The sequence below is a fragment of the Mauremys reevesii genome, linkage group 3 (genome assembly GCF_016161935.1).
Source record: "Mauremys reevesii isolate NIE-2019 linkage group 3, ASM1616193v1, whole genome shotgun sequence".
Taxonomy (NCBI): Eukaryota; Metazoa; Chordata; order Testudines; family Geoemydidae; genus Mauremys; species Mauremys reevesii.
In genome coordinates, this window is record NC_052625.1 from 57,400,161 (window position 1) to 57,418,386 (window position 18,226).

At 41.9% G+C, this 18,226-nt stretch overlaps 1 protein-coding gene across 5 annotated transcripts in view; it reads left to right on the forward strand.

Annotated features, from left to right (window-relative positions):
- Positions 1-18,226, forward strand: part of ALK (ALK receptor tyrosine kinase) — a 574,134-nt gene that overhangs the window by 34,569 nt on the left and 521,339 nt on the right. The window contains exons 1-2 of one of the 5 annotated variants that reach the window (XM_039530220.1): positions 265-754; positions 1,071-1,218. The exons of 3 other annotated variants lie outside the window; for them this stretch is intronic. The gene's annotated coding sequence lies outside the window, so the exon portion shown is untranslated. Of the gene's footprint in view, positions 1-264; positions 755-1,070; positions 1,219-18,226 lie in introns of those variants that run through there. One more of the 5 variants, XM_039530219.1, reaches the window with a different exon arrangement.

Consider the following 18,226-nt stretch of genomic DNA (forward strand, 5'->3'; position numbering starts at 1 on the left):
TTGCTTTATGTGCCTCCAGGCTATTGTTGTGGGCTTGTCTGAAGTATTGTGTTAGTCAAGTATTCAATTGTTTAAAACAGGGATCACTCTGTAATGCATACTTCCAGTTGTGGTGGGTGTTCACCCCACACTTGCTCTGAAAGGGTTAAGGCAGATTGAGAAAGGGGCTAATTAACCCAACAAGCCACAGCTGAGGAGAATCAGGTAGCTAAGCAATCTCCTGACTGAGGGTGGGAGCCCAGCTGAGGAGGAATGAGCTAGGTGGACAGGAAATTGGCAGTTGAGGGGGCTTCTAGAAAAGTCTGCAGTCCCCCTCTGGGAGAAGGGAGGAGAATTTGGAGGCTATAGGGACAGGTAGCTTACAGTTTTTTGGGAGGAGTTAGAAGGCTGGCAAACCCCAGAGAGCAGGGAATGCCAAATAGTGGGAAAGGCAGTAAGGTATAAAAGGGAGCAGATCTTGACTGTTGGCTTGAGGGTCCCTGAGCCAGATCCCAGAGTAGAGGGTGGACCTGGGTTCCCCTGTCAGCCATTGAGGGAGTGGCATTATGTGATGGTGAACAGGAAGACTGCCTGGGACCACTGAAGGAACCTCTTGGTACCCCAGAAGGGGAAAATATGTGTAGTGACCTTGCTGGAGGACAGCTGTAGCTCATGGAGTGAGAGAGAGAGAGAGAGACAGCGTGCAGCTGCCAGAAGGGGTGTCCACCTGGTGAGGTATTCCCCAGAACAGGCAGGAGGAGGTGCCAGCCTAGTGGTGAGTGAAGCAGCCCGCCATTCCAGATCGTTGCCATTTGTTGCTGATAGAAGCTTTAATTCATTAATATTAGCTGAAGAGTTGAGCAAATTTCAGCCTATGGATTGTTTGGGAACAGTGTGCATTAGCTATTTGCTACTCTTGATGTGTGATTGGTCACCTATGTCACATAGGGTACAATTTTCAAAAGCTCCAAAGTGACTCAGGTGCTTTTGGAAACAGGTGGTAGGCCCCTATGTCTCATTGATTTTCAGTGGTGCCAAGGCATCTAAATCACTTATTGTTTAGGTCATTTTTTTTTCCCCCTCTATCATAGTGTGCCTGCTCCTTGTCTGAAACTTCTTAAACAGGAGAGTAACAAATGAATTTTAGTTGAATAATCCTGTGTCAAAAGTCCTGAACTTTTATGATGCATGAAAATATTCACAAATACCCAGCAGCTGTCAAAATTTCCTGATACTCAGGTAATATGATCTTACTTTGTGAACTCATGATAGGAGCTAAAGTTACTGCTTTTATTTGTGAAGCTTTTCCAATTGAAGTTGGGAGCTACAGCTCAGGCACTGGCAATACATGCTCCCTGACTGCTGTGTGTCACTTTTGCTGTGGAGGGGGACTATCCTTTGGGAATGAGAAGGAAATTCATTCCCCTTTGCTCATGCACTCTTTGTCCTCTGAGTTGCAGTGCTAGTGTTGTGGTGTAAATGCTTGTCTATAAAGCGTTTGGCTGAACCCACCATTAAATATTACACAGCCCACTGAACAGCCACCAGAGGTCAATTGCCTGTAGGTGCTATTGACCTCTGTTAGATTCAAGCTTATGCTCTGTATCCCATTTCCTGTGCACTTATCCTTTAAAGAGAAGAGCCCATACAGTGTCACTTTCCAACAAAAGATTGTCATGCTGCGACTACAACACCAGCTGTCAGGCTTCCATGCTGTTTTGCCCCAGAATGTCCTAGAACTATGGAAGAAAGGTGGAGGGCAGCAAAGTGGAAAAAAGACTCTAAAGCACAAGAAGCACTGACTGAGCAGATGTGCTGCATTTTATAATCAAAGCCCTGGAAAAAGTAAAACGTCAAGCACTATAAAGCATGACCATTGATTTTTATTTAATTGTCTCCTACTCTTTCTTGTATAGGGGCACTTGAATTCAAAATATTTACAGTTGGCTGAGCAGCTTGCTATGGTATTAGACTGCAATAATGTTCTTTTTTTTCCCCCTTCTTTCATGCTGCAGTATCCTGAAATACAAGGCTCATGATATTTCAAGTAATATTTGACACAGAGAGAGATAAAATGGAAATCCTGATTTAAAGACAAGCAATTGTGTGATCATGTAAAACCCTGAAGTGAAAGAGTTCCTTTCACGCAGAGCTTAGCGAGTAAACCAGTGCAGTGGTTCCTGGACTTAAATTTGAAAATCTCCAATTGTGCTTGAGCTAGAGTGACCAGATGTTCCAGTTTTTTTTATAGGGACAGTCCTGATTTTTTGGGTCTTTTTCTTATATAAGCTCCTATAACCTCCCACCCCCATTCCAGTTTTTCATGGTTGCTGTCTGGTCACCCTAGCTTGAGCACTTCTCTCTATGGACCACCAAGAACCACTTTTGAGTGGTGGGTAGAGTTCCATGAGAGAATCTTATTCTTCTGTATAGTGATCCATAAAATGAAAGAATTTTGAGCCATTAGTTTAGTGCAGTATGTGACAGACCAAACCTCAAGCAGTAGTATAGCACAAGTTGCAAAACTTGCCCAATGAGAACCAACTTTGTTCACTTAAAGGCAGTATATGGGGTAGGCCTGTCTAGTGCTTTAATATATATATTTATAGGAGGTAAGGGCAGTATTGCCTACAGCTGAGGTTGTCCAACACTTCTCTTCATTAGACCCTGGTTTTAGTTTCTTATACTTTGCTAGACTTTAACACTTTGGGCTGAAATTTCCCATGCTGGGTGTCTGCCTAAGGCTGCATTCTGGAAAGTTTCAGCTAAAATGATTGAAACTTTCAAGAATGAGATTTAGAAAAAAATATAGTCTTGCCAATATATACATGTATATTTAACTCTGACTGCCACTTCATTGAGAAGTTCAAGCTCCTATGTGCTATGGAGCAGGAGGTTGAAATTTGGCAGTGGGGTGGCCTTTGCATCAGGGACATGCCTTTGACATCCTTGTGAAAGCCTACCCTAATTTGTCCACATTATGAGTCTTTGGACAATCTGTTTGCACATGATTGATAGAGACTTCTTAAGAGAACAAGATACTGTAAGAGGGTCAAGCTTGACAATTTTCAGAGCATTCTGCAAAATTGTCAAAAAGGTGAAAGACTTCCTGTAGTAACTGCAGAAAAGTAAATGCAAGTGTGCAGTGAAAGAGCCTGTGCTTGAATACACATATGCATGCCCAAGCAGGTGTACATCTCCCCACAACCAGCCAGCAATATGGGCGAATTGAAGAATAGAATGTACTAAGAAGTCTGTTGTATTAACATTGCAGTGCAATAGTAATTTGCCTCTTTCAGTACCTGGAGATAGGGTGACAGACACCTTTAGAAATGCATGAAATTCAGATAGGATTTAATATTTATATTTCTAAAAGTATTCAAAGGATGATGGATTTTCCATCAAATACTGTATTTAAGCTCCATGCCTGCTTTGTAATGGGAAGTCACTCGTGATAAAGTGCTTCCTTTTTTTCTTTTGGAGAGACTGATTCTAGAGCAGTTGGATAACCAATTCTCTGCAGTCTTTTCCAAGACCGGATGAGTGGTATAAGACACTGATGGAAGGATTAATGAGCACTGTCAATTACAGCTGAGTGTCCCTGTAACAACAAAGAGCTGAAGCCAACTCAGTGAATGTTAAGGGGTGTGTGACAGTGTTTGCAGAGCCACAATTGGGATTTCTGAAGGGTTGTCACTGATTCTAAATCAAGCCTTGATTTATTTATTGAACAAGCAATTGTTTCCAGAGCTATACCACTGATCTATAAACCACGTGTCAGATTTCTTCATTCAGTGATAGCTAAATCATTGCATGCTAGTGATTTGTATGTATTTATGGAGAAGTGTGATGGAGACAAAGCCAACAAGTTAGACAGCATCAATTTAATCAATCAGTGGAACACGCCTGGCTTTTAGAAGGTTGAGATTAAAGGGAAATGAGAACATTTTAGTCAAGGGCATATTCAGTTCACTGAAGTTATTGAGAATCAAGTATACAAATACCCTTGCTTTGGGAAATGTGTTGGATTTGAATATGAAATGGTATTCTTCAATTCCTGCCACAAACTGTGTGTGTACTAATGGAATGCAACAATTGTTTATCTGGGCACACACGAGACAGAGGTGGATGCATTTCACTGGAAGAACTGATTACTGTGATGTATCTCTGTGTGTATAGTGGCGCATGTGTGCATTCACAGAGTGTATCGTTTTTCTCTGAAGATCTCAAAAGACTAGGCAATTGTATCTGTTGCCACTTCTGCTATTAAGGTTGCAAAATATTTTTCATTCCAACTGCTTTGTTTCAGAAAGTTGAGCCTCTGAGCAGAGGCCATACCTGGAAAGTGATTTTTTGTTTTGTTTTTCTTTTGGACAAGAATGGTTCAACCAATTTGGAATATGAAAGGTGTTTGCTCTATAACCAAAACATCTAGAAGTTGATGTCCATGTAAGATATCAACTTAGGGCCTGATTCGTTAACATATTTAAATACTAGTCAACTAACCCAGTTTCCACTGTTCTTGTGTGCTTGTTAATAATTAATGACTCCGAGAGCTATTCAGGCCTCAAAGTATAATTTATACTTTATAAAGTTATATAATTTATTAATGAGATGAATAATTTCTGGATTGGCAACAGAAATACGGAAGGTCTCAAGGGATGTGAGTTGATATGCATACGGACATAGTGGTGTTACAAAATTACCATTCAAATATGCTATTGTGGCATGTATATTTTTGTGAAAATGTTGCAGTGTACAAGGGACTATTCCACTCTGTTCTTCTGCTCTCCTTCTCTTTGTACTTTAGTCTATTTTAGGACATGTTTAAGCATTTTAAAGTCTCTCGAGAGTGGGGTACAGGAACAGCATAACTTAATATTTACTGAGCTTCTGTAAAAGAAGGTTAAAATTTCTGTCTTGATTCTTTCAGCCTGTCTTTAGGTTTCTTTTCTATCTGTTCTACACATCTGTGATGGCTATTTTCTCAATCTGTAGAAGCTTCCCTCTTGTACAAGAACCAATAGCCATAGGCGGCAGGTTTGTATAATTTTTGGTGGGGCCCAAAATGGTGGTGCCCCCCCACTCCCGCCCTGTAAGCCGATATAAAATGAAGCTACAACGCGTCAGTGCCACAAGATTACAAGTGGAAAGTCAGAAGCAGCACTTGCCTACTTCAATATACAGTATTATATTTTGTTGCACCTGTTGTGATGAATTGGGAATGTTCTTAATGTTTTCTCTGAATAATGTGTGGGTGCCTCAGTTGGCATCTTGCAGGGGAAACTGAAGGTGTTGGGGACAAAGAGATCAGGTGGCCTCCTTGTCCGGAAGAGACACAGAGGCCAGAGGAGGGAGTGTCAGTTTGGAGCTGGCTGGGGAAATGAGGAGAGACCCAGAACTTCGTTCTGGGCTCCCCACCCCCCAAGATGGACCTGACAGAGGGGTTCTGTTTTCTGTACCAACAAGCTCTGTTTAAACTGTGTTCCCGTCATCTAATAAACCTTCTGTTTTACTGTCTGGCTGAGAGTCACATCTGACTGCGGAGTTGGGGTGCAGGGCCCTCTGGTTGCCCCAGGACCAGCCTGGGCAGACTCGCTGTGGAAAGTGCATGACGTGGAAGGGCATGCTGAATGCTCTGAGGTCAGACCCAGGAAGGTGTAAGCTTCTTGCCCTGGAGACAGTATGCTCCAAGAGAGGAGGCTCCCCCAGAGTCCTGACTGGCTTTGTATGGAGTTGTTCCAAAGCATCACAGCATCCCCTTCCACACCGTGCACTTCCCAGAAGTCCGCACAGGCACTGACACTCCCTCCTCCGGCCTTTGTCTCTTTTCCAGGCATTAGGAGGCCACCCGATCTCTCTGTTCTCCAACACCTTCAGTTGGTACCTTGCAGGGGAAACTGATTTGGGAGAAATGAAGTAAAAGCTGCCCAAACCGAGCTTGAGCACTCCTGAATTTTGAGGTGTTCAAATCCGGAAGGCAGGTGCTGGGGGTGGGAGAGGGCTGTGGGCTCCATGGGGGAGCATGGCAGCAACTGTCTGGAGCTGCACGGAGCCAGACACGCTGGTCTGAGTGGCACAGTAAGCGGTTTGGGGGTTGGAGAAGAGGTAGGGAGTTCCGGGGGGCAGTCAAGGGACAAGGAGCAGGGGGGGTTGGATGGGGCAGAGGTTCGAAGGGGCAGTCAGGGGACAGGCAGCAATTGGATAGGCATGGGAGTCCAGGAGGTTTATCAGGGGACAGGTAGGGGGTGCGGTCCTGGGGGGGAAGTGGGGTGGGGTCTCAGGAGGGGGCAGTTGGGGACAAGGAGAAGGGAGGCTTAGATAGGGGCTGAGGTCCCAAGGGGCAGTTAGGGGCAGGGGTCTCGGGAGGGGGTAATCGGGGAACAAGGACCAGTGGTGCTTAGATAGGGGGTGGAGGTCCTGGGGGGCAGTTGGGGCAGGGGTCTGGGGAGGGGGCAATCAGTGGCCAGGGGCTGGGAATCAAAGGGCTCTGGGCCGCTGGCAGCCGCGGGGAGCCCAGAGCCTTTGAAATCCCAGCCGTGGCCGGGAATCAGAGGGCTCTGGGCTCCCCGCCGCGGCGGGCAGCCCAGAGCCTTTTAAATCCCAGCCGTGGCCGGGAATCAGAGGGCTCTGGGCTCCCCGCGGCAGGCAGCCCAGAGCCCTCTGAGCTGGGATTTAAAGGCTCTGGGCTCCTTGCAGGCAGCCCAGAGCCCTCTGACTCCCGGCCGCGGCTGGGATTTAAAGGGCTCTGGGCTGCCAGCAGCGCAGAGCAGGGGAGAAACCTAGCTCCAAATACTGCTGGAGCAGAGCCCCTGTCTGTGAATATTCCTGGGGCTAAAGCCCCAGGAGCCCATAGAAGTTGGCGCCCATGCCAATAGCATTTCTGAAAAGCAGGACATTTTCTGCTTAAACTTCCTCACCTGCCAAAAAGGCAGTCCCAGTCTCTATGGCAGCATTCCATTGTCAATCTAGGCCCTAAGAGTACATCTCTCAGCAGGTGTCTGTCCATTTTTCTTTCTTTCTCTTTCAGGGCTGAAGGGTAACCCCTGCCAATCAGGGTGATAAAAATCAATGTCTGTGGGTTTTTTTAACTGGATTCTTATTTAAATAAATGAAGTACAAGTTTCCTACTTTAAAATTAAATTTGAAATTGACAACCTGTTTTTAAGCATACACTTACTGAAAGCTATTAAAATTTAAACTAAATTAAGCAGTACAACTTTGCAGCACAGTTTTAAAGAAAGTCATACTACTGAACTGGTGGAAGTCTCTGGCTAAACACCTATAACTAGAGTTTGCTGAAAGTCTAAGCCAGCTTTTGAAAGCAGTAGCTTCTTCTGCTTATTTAATTAATTCAATGCAAAATTAAAAAACCAACTGGGAGTTGAAGAAGAGGAAAACAAGCTTTCCTGCTTTTAATATGTGAAAAAAACGAAGTATGAGAGGATAAGATCTACTCCTTCCAGAATTATGAAGGACATGGCGACCAGAAACAATCGGATCAAATCATTAACAAAACTTCTTTATTTAATATATCAGTTTAGTTTTAAATGTAACACATTTTGATAAATTTCTCTTATGTATCCAGCACATTTGAAGATATTTCATTTACTAAAAAAACACCAAACATTGTTTTTGTGCATTTTTAAATGAATTTGACTTTTTTCTGTCGTGATTTGTTAAACTTGATCTAATGAGGCATAATTTACCATTTTCTAACATAAAAATTAAGAATCTGAATAAATGTAAGCTATATAAACATGTATAGTTATTGTGATTCTTCCTCACAAGCCAAAAAAAAAAAGGCGTTAAAGGCAAAACAACATCTTTATAATTTCCTAAAGAGAGACAGATTCTTAGTTCCCCTCCTCCACTCTGAACTCTGGGGTGCAGATGTGGGGACCTGCATGGCCAGCACATCCCTCACCCGCGCCGCTTCCCGCCGCCGCCATTGGCCTGGGACAGCAAACTGTGGCCAGTGGGAGCTGCTGTCAGCCAAACCTGCCGACACAGCAGGTAAGCAAACTGGCCCGGCCCACCAGGGTGCTTACCCTGGCGAGCTGCGTGCCAGAGGTTGCTGGCCCCTGTGCTACTCTTTCCTCTGTATTTATGACAATGTCAGTAAGGTCTTGTGATTTAATATTTGTAAAGCGTGTTCTGAGGAAAGGAACAGCAGTAGTAGTATCCACTACAATATACATTCAATACAGTACATGATCTGCATTATCAGTTTGATGTAGAGTTGGTCAGAATGAGTTTTGTTTTCACAGTGGAAAATTCCAAAAAAATGAGAGAAATTTTGTCAACTTGAAATTTCCTATGGAAAATGCAAGTGGGGGTGGGGGGTGCCATGCACTTTCTTAATTTTTAATACTTGCTCGTTTTATTTTCAGGTAATAGTTCAGTTTTATTTTTTTATTACATTTTGGGCCTATTATAGATTTACGCTAAACTCCACGTTTAAGGGTGCGGTCCCCTCTGTTCATAAATTCCCCTACTTAGCATTTACAAGTTTATTATCCACCATGCTTTACTAAGCTCTTGTAATAAAATATAACTCATCTTAAAACTTCCATAGGTGCTGGAACTGGGGGTGCTTCAGTACCCCCTGGCTTGAAGTGGTCCATCATATACAGGGTTTGCAGTTTGGTTCAATGGCTCTCAGCACCCCCACTATAAAAACTGTTCCAGCACCCCTGGTTACTTCCAGTTGCTTCTCAACAGGAAAACTGGTACTCACTGACCCACACACTTCCATACCATGCCCAAGTAACTTATAACTCAGAATGGGTTAGGAAATGTCACCCAAGAAAAATGCTTCAATTTCTCAATTTTGGGTGTTTGCACTAGTAACTTTGTCCCACAAATATCTTTCCAGACCTTTTTATTTTTGGCATTATTTTCATAGTTAAAGAAATGCTAAGACTTCAGGTCTTCATGTAAAAATGTCTCTGCAGGTCTATACCTACATTTGTGCCTGAAAATATAAAAATGAGGGACTTTGCTAGACATTTGTGTGTGTATATAATTGTAGTAGTGCAATTGCCAGCGTGCATTTTTGTATGCAGGTTTCATTATTTGAAAACTAGACTTAAAAGGCCTATCTTTAGGGAGTTTACTGTTCTAGACCCACAGAAGCTTTGTGAGGAACTGGTGCTTTCCCTAAGGGACTAGGTTTCCTTTATTTCTATTTGTTTGGATGCTGTACAAATGTCTACTAGGTTCCCAAGGGAACAAATAAAGACTGCAGTTTTGAAAAACATATGCTGGATTCCTGCTTTGAAGAGCCTATAATCTAAATTAAAAGTGACATGGAAAAAATGGGGATTTAAGAAGCATTTAAAGAGGCGAGGACGGTGGATTACTAAATAGAGTGTGGACAGTTTTTCCATGCAGCATAGCAAAAGACAGTGATAGAAGGAAATGAATAGGGTATCAAGGCACTATAAGGGGGAAGCAATTAACATTCTTCACTAGGTCAAATAACTGTGCATTTGCCACAAAATGATGTTGAGGTTTGACTAGACCAACATCTAGTCAATGAATGGATACACTGGGCTCCTTGAACCAAGCTCAGACTTTGGCTAAACAGCATTCTTTGCACATGACAGAATCTGGTGCCCCAAGCATGTTGTGAATCTAAAATTAGAAATGAGAATTTTCTCTCTACTTCCCATAATCATCAAGAAATAAACTTCCTATATACTGATTCCTTGGATTTTCGTTCAGGTTTCTAACCTTAAGTATGGCCTTGGTTTGATCAAAAATCCTACATTTGCATCAAATGAATCAACAAATTATATGAAGAATTTCATTAAAATCAGTTCAGAGTGAGAGTGGATCTCCATACAGTGGAAGTTACTTACCTTTCCTTTCACACATCAGTTAGTTCATCCACACTAAACCTAATATAAGCTCTTTTGAGGTTTGAAATTTTTGACCTTTTTATGTCTCTGCCCTTCCTCATTTTGATCCAGACTAGAATAGGAAATGCAAAAATACTGCAATAAAGTAATACTTCACTCTCTCATCTGAGGATCTCACAATGCTTTACAAATTCACCAAGCCTCAGAACAATCCCATGAGCTAGGTAGGTTGCATAGATGTCAAATGTGGGGCTTAGTAACTAGGACTACAGAACAAGACAAGCGGTAGAGGTCAGAATCCCCAGGTTCTCTTCTCTATTCAGACCAAGTCCATGAACACACAGGCTGCTGGTCTCATACGATTTCTGGCTAAGCCAAAACTCGGAATAATGGAAAACTTGCAAGACAGATTCTATTGCAAGATTTACAGGCTAATACCCATACTACTTTGAGCTGGAAAAGAGTCTCTTGAAACTGAAGTGAACTGCCAAATCAACTGAGATTCGAGCATCTCTAGTGTTTTGGGTATTAACTAGAAATATGAAGGTGGATATAACCACAACTACTTTTACATCATAGCCTTTTCCATGGAGTAAAGATTATGCCTTACTCCCTCTTAGAGTGACCCTTTTTTTTTCTTTCACATACTTGTCTGATTTGATATACAGTAATTAATTTCTAGGAGCTCTTACGCTAATTCACCTGAAAGTTCAAGGAGGTTATACTGGGATATCTGCTAATTAATCAAAGGTTACATGTTGGCCATTAATCAAGGATTTCTTGTGAGATCCAGTGCCTCAAATACTGTAAGCAATATATATGTCAGTGATAAGTAGTAACAATATTAGCTTGTTTAAAAATTGATCTTAGTGCTTGGTAGGTTGTGTTAACAGACAAAGACTAAGATAATATGCATACAATTTATTTGGTCTTCACTGTCAATTGGTAGGCAGTAAGCATCCTCTCAGACCCTTGGGGGAAATGTGGAATTAAAATAATCAAGTGCTCTTGTGCTAATTCTCCTTTCCCTCCCAAATCTCCTTTCCCTGCTGTGGGATCAGAGAGAGAATGGGTACTTCCGCAGAGAGCTAGAGAATTGACCTAATGCAGAAGTCCCTCACTTTATTAAGTCTGCTTTACAACACATCCTGATCCTCTCTAAGAATTAAAGGGTCAAGAATTCTGAGTTCACCTTAATTGATTGTTTGAAGGTGGGGAGAAGTTTTTATGGTCAGTGGTTTCACTGACAGTGTATAAAACAAAAGGTAAAACTCACTGATGTTCACCATGCCATAGCTTAGCTTTAGAGTATGCTGAATGCATTGAGAGATCCTTATCTTCAGGGTTCATCAGACCATAGGTAAACACACATGGCATAAACTAAAGCTAAGCTACAGCATTGTGAATCCTGATGATGTAAGGAGATCTCAGTTCACGTGGCATAACCCAAGGGTGAGGTCTTACGTTGTCAGTATTATGCCTCTGGTTATTCCTCAGGTGCTCCTTAAATCAAAGCACTGAGATGCAACAATGAACTCTAGAAGTAGGAGCTGTATTGATTCTCTGTTCACACAGCCAGAAAATGAGCCAACAAGAAGCAGACATGACTGGCTAATGCTGATATGTCACTGGGTGCTGCTCTTCTGGTGTCTCTTTCCACTGGCTGCCTGGTGCTGTGATATGGCTTTGAAGACCGAGGCAGTGCTGTGTCCTTTTGAAGAGAGTGCTCGGCATGAAGTAAATATTGATAATTAGGAGCTTTTTGCACTGTGTTCAATATTTTTCCCCATAAAATACATAGAACTTCTTTTAAAACACTGCTGTTTCGTGATTATTATTTAGCATTTTTGAGCACCTAAAATTTCACAGAAACAAGTTAAGACATGGTCCCTGCCCTAAAGAGCTTAGAGTTAAGGCCTGATCTATACTTAAAAAGATTGATCAGCAGAACATTGTCTGCAAGGGGTCTAGGTGTTTCAATTGGGTGGGTAGTAAGTTTATGAAATGAAATTAATGGGCAGCAAGTTTAAAACAAATAAAAGGAAGTTCTTCTTCACACAGCGCACAGTCAACCTGTGGAACCCCTTGCCTGAGGAAGTTGTGAAGGCCAGGACTATAACAGGGTTTAAAAGAGAACTAGATAAATTCATGGAGGTTAAGTCCATTAATGGCTATTAGCCTGGATGGGTAAGGAAGGGTGTCCCTAGCCTCTGTTCGTCAGAGGGTGGAGATGGATGGCAGGAGAGAGATCACTTGATCATTACCTGTTAGGTTCACTCCCTCTGGGGCACCTGGCATTGGCCACAGTCAGCAGACAGGATACTGGGCTGAATGAACCTTTCTTCTGACCCAGTATGGCTGTTCTTATGTTTTTTTGTTTAATTCCTGATACACTTACACCAGTAAAAGCCTTAGTGTTGTTGCAGGTATAGCCATATATGGCACTTTATATCAGTATAACTTATTTTGCTTCACCAAAAGCTTCGGTAAAGCTTGAGTAGAGAAGGCCTCACATGACATCAAATGCCCAATCTAGTGTCACTGAAGTCAATGGAAGTCTTTTCACTGATTTCATTGGGAGCAGAAGCAGCCCTCAAGTGAGGGTAATAAACAGACAAGGGGCAAGGAGGGACAATGTGTACAATAATCTCTGTTTAGATACTCAGTAACGATCCTATAAAGCAAAACATCTAAGCATGTGCTTAAAAGCAACACATCTGGTAGTTTATGCCTTGTATGTATTTTTCTTACTTCTTATTAAGCTTGCGTTTTTTTTTGGTTTTTTTTTTTTTTGAGATGGGGGAGGGAAGGGGTCTAACTACACCTTTTTAGCTGAACTACCTCTTCCTTTCTATCAAAAAGAGTGAGGACCAAGGGCAATGTGCACATGAACCATTCTTCAACATGTCATTTGCAGATTTGGATTTGCCAAAACTCGTACCTCTACTCCTTTGCTCATCTCTACTTATGTTATTGTGGCCCAAAGCAAAGACTGCATGTTCAGAATTTGGCTTGTGGGCAGTATTCTGTACATACATTTGTGTCTAACTCTGTATGGAATAACACTTGTCTCTGCTCCTTCATAACGGTCAATAAATTATTTAAATAAAAATAAATTAATCTCGAGGAATTTCATGTCTCAGAAGAAAAAGTTACATGCCAGGAGCCATTCCCTGTTTGCCCAGTACTGGTCCCTCCTGAGTAGAAGCTGCCAGATGTATAGAAAGTCCTATGGTATATGACATGTTAGTGATGTGGGCAGTTTCTCCCCAGGGAGTCTATATTGAGGGCAGGCTGCAAACTCCATTTCCAGAGAATACATCAACCTTGTACTTGTAATCTAAGTGTAATTTGAAGCCAGGTTATGGAAAAACTTCAGTGTGTGGACACTGAGCCTTTTGTAGGAACAGAGCCATTGTATGTTCTTTAGATAGTTTCATTGATTTATTTGTAATAGGGGATTAGTCTGTCATGATCTCCATTTCATTATTCCTTGGAAGCAAAAAGCTCAAGTCTTTTCCATTTTTCATTTTAAAAAAAAAATTATCCAACCTTTAAAATTGCTTGGTCAGTGGTTCTCAATCTTTCATATTTTGCCACGCTGTCATTGTTGTGTAATTAGAACATTAAAACATGCACCTGATTAGATCTAATTATCTAGAATTTGCTTTCTAGAAATCTGAATGTGCTGTAGTATTGGGGTTTTTTTGTGTGTTCTGAGAGATTCTGGGCTCTTCATAATGATTCTATATACCCATAATTACTAGCCAAGCTGCATGCATATATATATATATATCAGTGAGGCTAGAAGTTGGGTTTATCCCCTATTAAATTTTGTTCTGTAGAGCACTCATTGTCTCAATATTCTGATTTGATAGCTTCATCTTATGCCAAGAAACAGGATCACCTCTCAGAACTAGGTCCCCAAAATTATGTTCAAAGTAATGCCTCAAAGTGGCCTTCCCAGTTCTTGGGAAAGCATGAGGGATGACTTTGGTAAAACCAGAAGGAAGAATCTGAAAATTGTGGGATGGATAGATCTCTAGAGAGAAGATTCCACAGTCCTCCATTCTCAGAACCCAGGCTTCTCCCACTTGAGTCATCCTCTTTTTGTAGTCTCAGTAACTGTAGGGTTTATATGTGCTTCATAACTGAGTCACTAGATGGCAAGATCACATTTGAGCAGGTCTGATGCCATCTAATAGGCATAGGCATAGTTTGACTTCTATATTTTCAGGGGAGGGGACAGCTCCAGTCAGGACAATGGGGCTGTGTATGTAGGGGCAAATTCTGCACCTGACTGAGGCTTCCAGTTGGGGGTGGGGGAAAAGCCCTCTGCCCCAAAACTACGCCCATGCCAGTAGGGAGCAGCAGTCCAGATACAGTGTTGCCATCCCTTGCAATTTTATTGCAAGTCTTGCATTATTTGGCAGATTTTATTTTTCTTAAAGTCCCAAGTGCTGGAATCAAGGGATGGCATCAGACTCTCAGCTTTTATTTTAAAACACAAAAAGTCTCTAGTCTTCATGGTTTCAGCAAAAAATGTGAAATGAGTGCACCCGAAAAGCTCAAACCAGGTGTTTTAAAAGAACCAAACATTTATAACTTACAAAATCTCATGATTTTGGGGGTCCCTGACTTATTCATGGATTTTTAAAAGCTTGTGGTTGACAATATTGGAGAGAGGTGCCAGCAAAAGAATTCAGATCCAAATTTAGATTTGGAATGCATTTGATGTTTGGGGGTTCGGGTCAGCAAGGCACATCTACAATTTAAAGCAAACTTGCCTTCTCTGTAAACACAGGAAATACTGGACAAGTATCCACCTCAGATAAAGGCCCCAAAGCCAAAATGTTGAGTTTTTGTTCTGGATTTCTCATAAATTAAACAACAAACACCCTGCTTCCTAGTGGTTTAACTTCCAAGTATCTAGGTCTGTAACTTGACATAGGTGTGGATGTCAATGTATCCAGTATTCCAGAGAACCCAAGTTTAATTTTTATTGTTGTATCTTATTAATGCTGGATGGGGGTGTTGTAAGGCAACAGTAATGGATGCTATGTTAAACTTAAAGAGCCACCATATACCTTGAGTCTGAATGACTTCTTATTTTAGATTAACAAGAAACCATTAAATAGCAAGGGGGGCCTGGGGAGAAGCTCAGTAAGAGGGCACAGTGTCTCTCCTCTGTCTACCAGACTATAGCAGCTCTGAGAACAAAATGTCAGCTGTCGCTGCACAGAGGAGGCATTCTTAGAAATGTAAAGGTGTGGTACATGGAGAACAAAGTTTGATAACTATACACTGCACTGTGAAACCTACTGTACATAGCTTATGTGGCATCACCTTATGAAAGAATTAAACCTCTCAAGGTGACTCTTACGAGTTGCTTTAGCTCAGTATAGGGCTGGTCCAAAATTTTCCATTATAACTGTTGATGGAATTTTGTTTAAGTAAACTTTTTTTCACAGAATCGTCTACTTTATAGAAAATGTCATCGTTTTTCACAGAAAAATCACATGGCCCTAAACTGAAATATTTTTTTATTTGGAAATCCTGCCACGGTGCCTCATGGATTTGCTAGTTTAGTAGCTCCATGTTCCCATTCTTCTCTATGGACTGGGCCCCCTGCTGGATTACCTCTCCCATGATGTACTGCCTTCCTTGACTTAAAGGAGTGTGATGCATAATGGGAGATGTAGTCAGACCCTGGAGTCCCATTACAGAGAAGAATGGGAGCATGAGTCATCTGACCTACAGCTCCCATGAGGCACCACAGTAGTATTTTCAAATTAGGAATAATTAAGGAATTTTAGTATCGTTCAGTTAGGCAAATGTTTTCAGATTAGTTTCATCCTCATTCAGAAATGAAGTGTAAATGAATCCTGAGCTACTCCCAAATCAAGACCATGGGGAAGAAAATACAATTTTTTTTGTCAATCTAAGGTACTTGTATGGCTCCCAGTTACCATAGTATCTAAGTATGTCACAATGTACTTATCCTCACAACACCCATGTAAGTTAAGGAAGTACTATTATCCCTATGAAAGACCTAAGGACCCGAGGAATGGCATAGTATGGAACTGAACCTGGGTGTCTCAGGGCTTAGGCTGAGATCCTAACCACTGGAATATCCTGCCTCTCTAGCAATTTCTTGTTAAGTGGCACTCTCCTTACCTGGTCTTTATTTATTTTCACAAAATGTTTGTGAAAGGTTCTAGGTCTCCTAATTACCCACAAATGGGACTAGCACAGGCATAAGCAGGGCAAATTTCCCACATACCACCATTGTGCCTCAGCCCTGCCCTGAAGGGGCCACCCCTAAGGAGTGAGATGTGAATACTGGGGTTCAAAATTTGCAGATGGCCAATTATGGTATTGGGCTCTTCTGATGTGGATACTTGACCTGTCCAAGAACAGGATCAGGACCCACTAATTTATTTTACATAAGGCACTGAACAGTCCTCAGGTGGCAACAATTTTCAGTCATTGCTGTCATGCACTAGATCAGGGGTCTCAAAGTCCCAGGCCACCTGCGGCCTGAGAACTTCCCCACTGTGGCCCACAGAGGAGAGATGCAGGCAGCATCCTGCTGGCAATGTCTGCTACTGGTGCTGCCCCCGCCCAGCAGGTCCCATTGACTGGGGGAGAGGGACAGAGGTGCCATCATTAGCTGCCAGGCAGAGTCAGCCATGGAGGCAGAATCCCTTTTTTCCACAATGAATATAAACAAGTCAAAATACCAAACACAACTATCTGATGTACACCTTGTTGCAATCCTGAAAGTTTCAACTGCTCAGTCACTGAGGCCAAACCTTAACAAACTGACAGAACTAAAGTGTTGCCAGGTGTCTGGCAAAAACTCTCTGGCAGGTGAAAAATTGTATAAAGTTGTATGACAGTTTTATTTCTAAGAAATTCAAAATAAAAAATACAATATAATCTTTTTCTTTTCTGAACACTATCTTCAGTGACATTGGCCCTCTGGGAGGATTTGAGGACTGGCACTGACCCTAAGGTAAATTGAGTTTGAGACCCTCACACTAGATTCAAACTGGTGATTTGCAGGTGAAAAGCATCCATCTCCCATTAGCAGTTTTCTTATCCAGAGAGTCTCAGAGTTGGTGGGAGAAGGTCTTTAATACAATCATCAGTACACAATCATCCATGACCTGCCACTTTATTTTTTGCCTTTTCTTTTCTCCAGCTAATCCTGCATTTCATGCTTGCTAGTGTAAAGACCAGATCAGGCTTTGGGAAAGTCCTGTCATGAGCAGATCTAGAGGAATAGTGCTATAATGAGTCACTAATATTCATCTGAATTCTGAGTAAAGAGGTTCTTATACCATGCTCATCACCATAGTACTGTGAGTGTGTCTTCCAGAAGTGAATTAAGCAGTGTGACTACATAGTTCACATTTGTTCTCTCATCCTCTCCCCAGGGCGAAAAGTGTGTGCGCAGTCAAGTTATTTGTTTTAGGTGTGTTTATTTTTTTAAATATATATGTTGCTCTGTGTGTGTTTAGAAAAGGCAAGGTCAAAAATGTGTCTTGCACATAAATTGGAAGGTGGTGAGGTTTATGATAGTCCTTACTACTTGTGAAAGTTCATTCCACAGTTTCAGGCTAGCCCTCGAGATAGTTCTGTCTCCCACACATAAGTTCTCCCAGTTCTGTCTCCTATTGTAGAGAGTTCCATTGTGCCTGAAAAGCAAAGTTGTCAGCCATAGTCTTCAACATATTTATAGCCATTACTTGTGCGAAGTGTGTGTGTGCAGATGGTGGTGGGCTAAGCGGCCATACAGAGATGCCTCTGCACACTGTGAACATGAACTCTGAGCTGACTCTGAAGTGGAATTTCTCAGGATTTACAAGTGTAACTAAGATCAGTATGTGGCCTATGGTTAGTGTAACAATTTCCACATTTGCTTAGGGAAAATGTTTTCCCTCTTAGGTCAAAATAATTCTCTTGCCATTTAATGAGATGAATAATAAAGGGAATAAATCAGTGAACTTTCTTGGTTGTCTAGTTTTTTGGCTTTGTTTTTTTCCCCCTACTTTTTTGTCTCCCAGCTGACAGTGAGCTCAGCAACAGTTACCACTGCAACAGTATTCATATACTAAGGTCACAAATTATATCATTTTAGCAGTAGCATCTCTTTCTGTGAATATCTCCTTGGCTGTTGGATCCCAGTCTGTGTGGTTTATTTCACGCTGGTCTAAAAACTATGAAGCAAGGTTAGGCACTTTAAAACAGGAAATAAAGAAAAGTTGCCCATTGATAAAACTGTTTGAGCAGCTCCATAGTCGTCAGGTGTGAATGATGCATGTTGTTGGGTTTGTTTTGGAAGACACGCACCATACATTGTTTAAGGCGCTGTG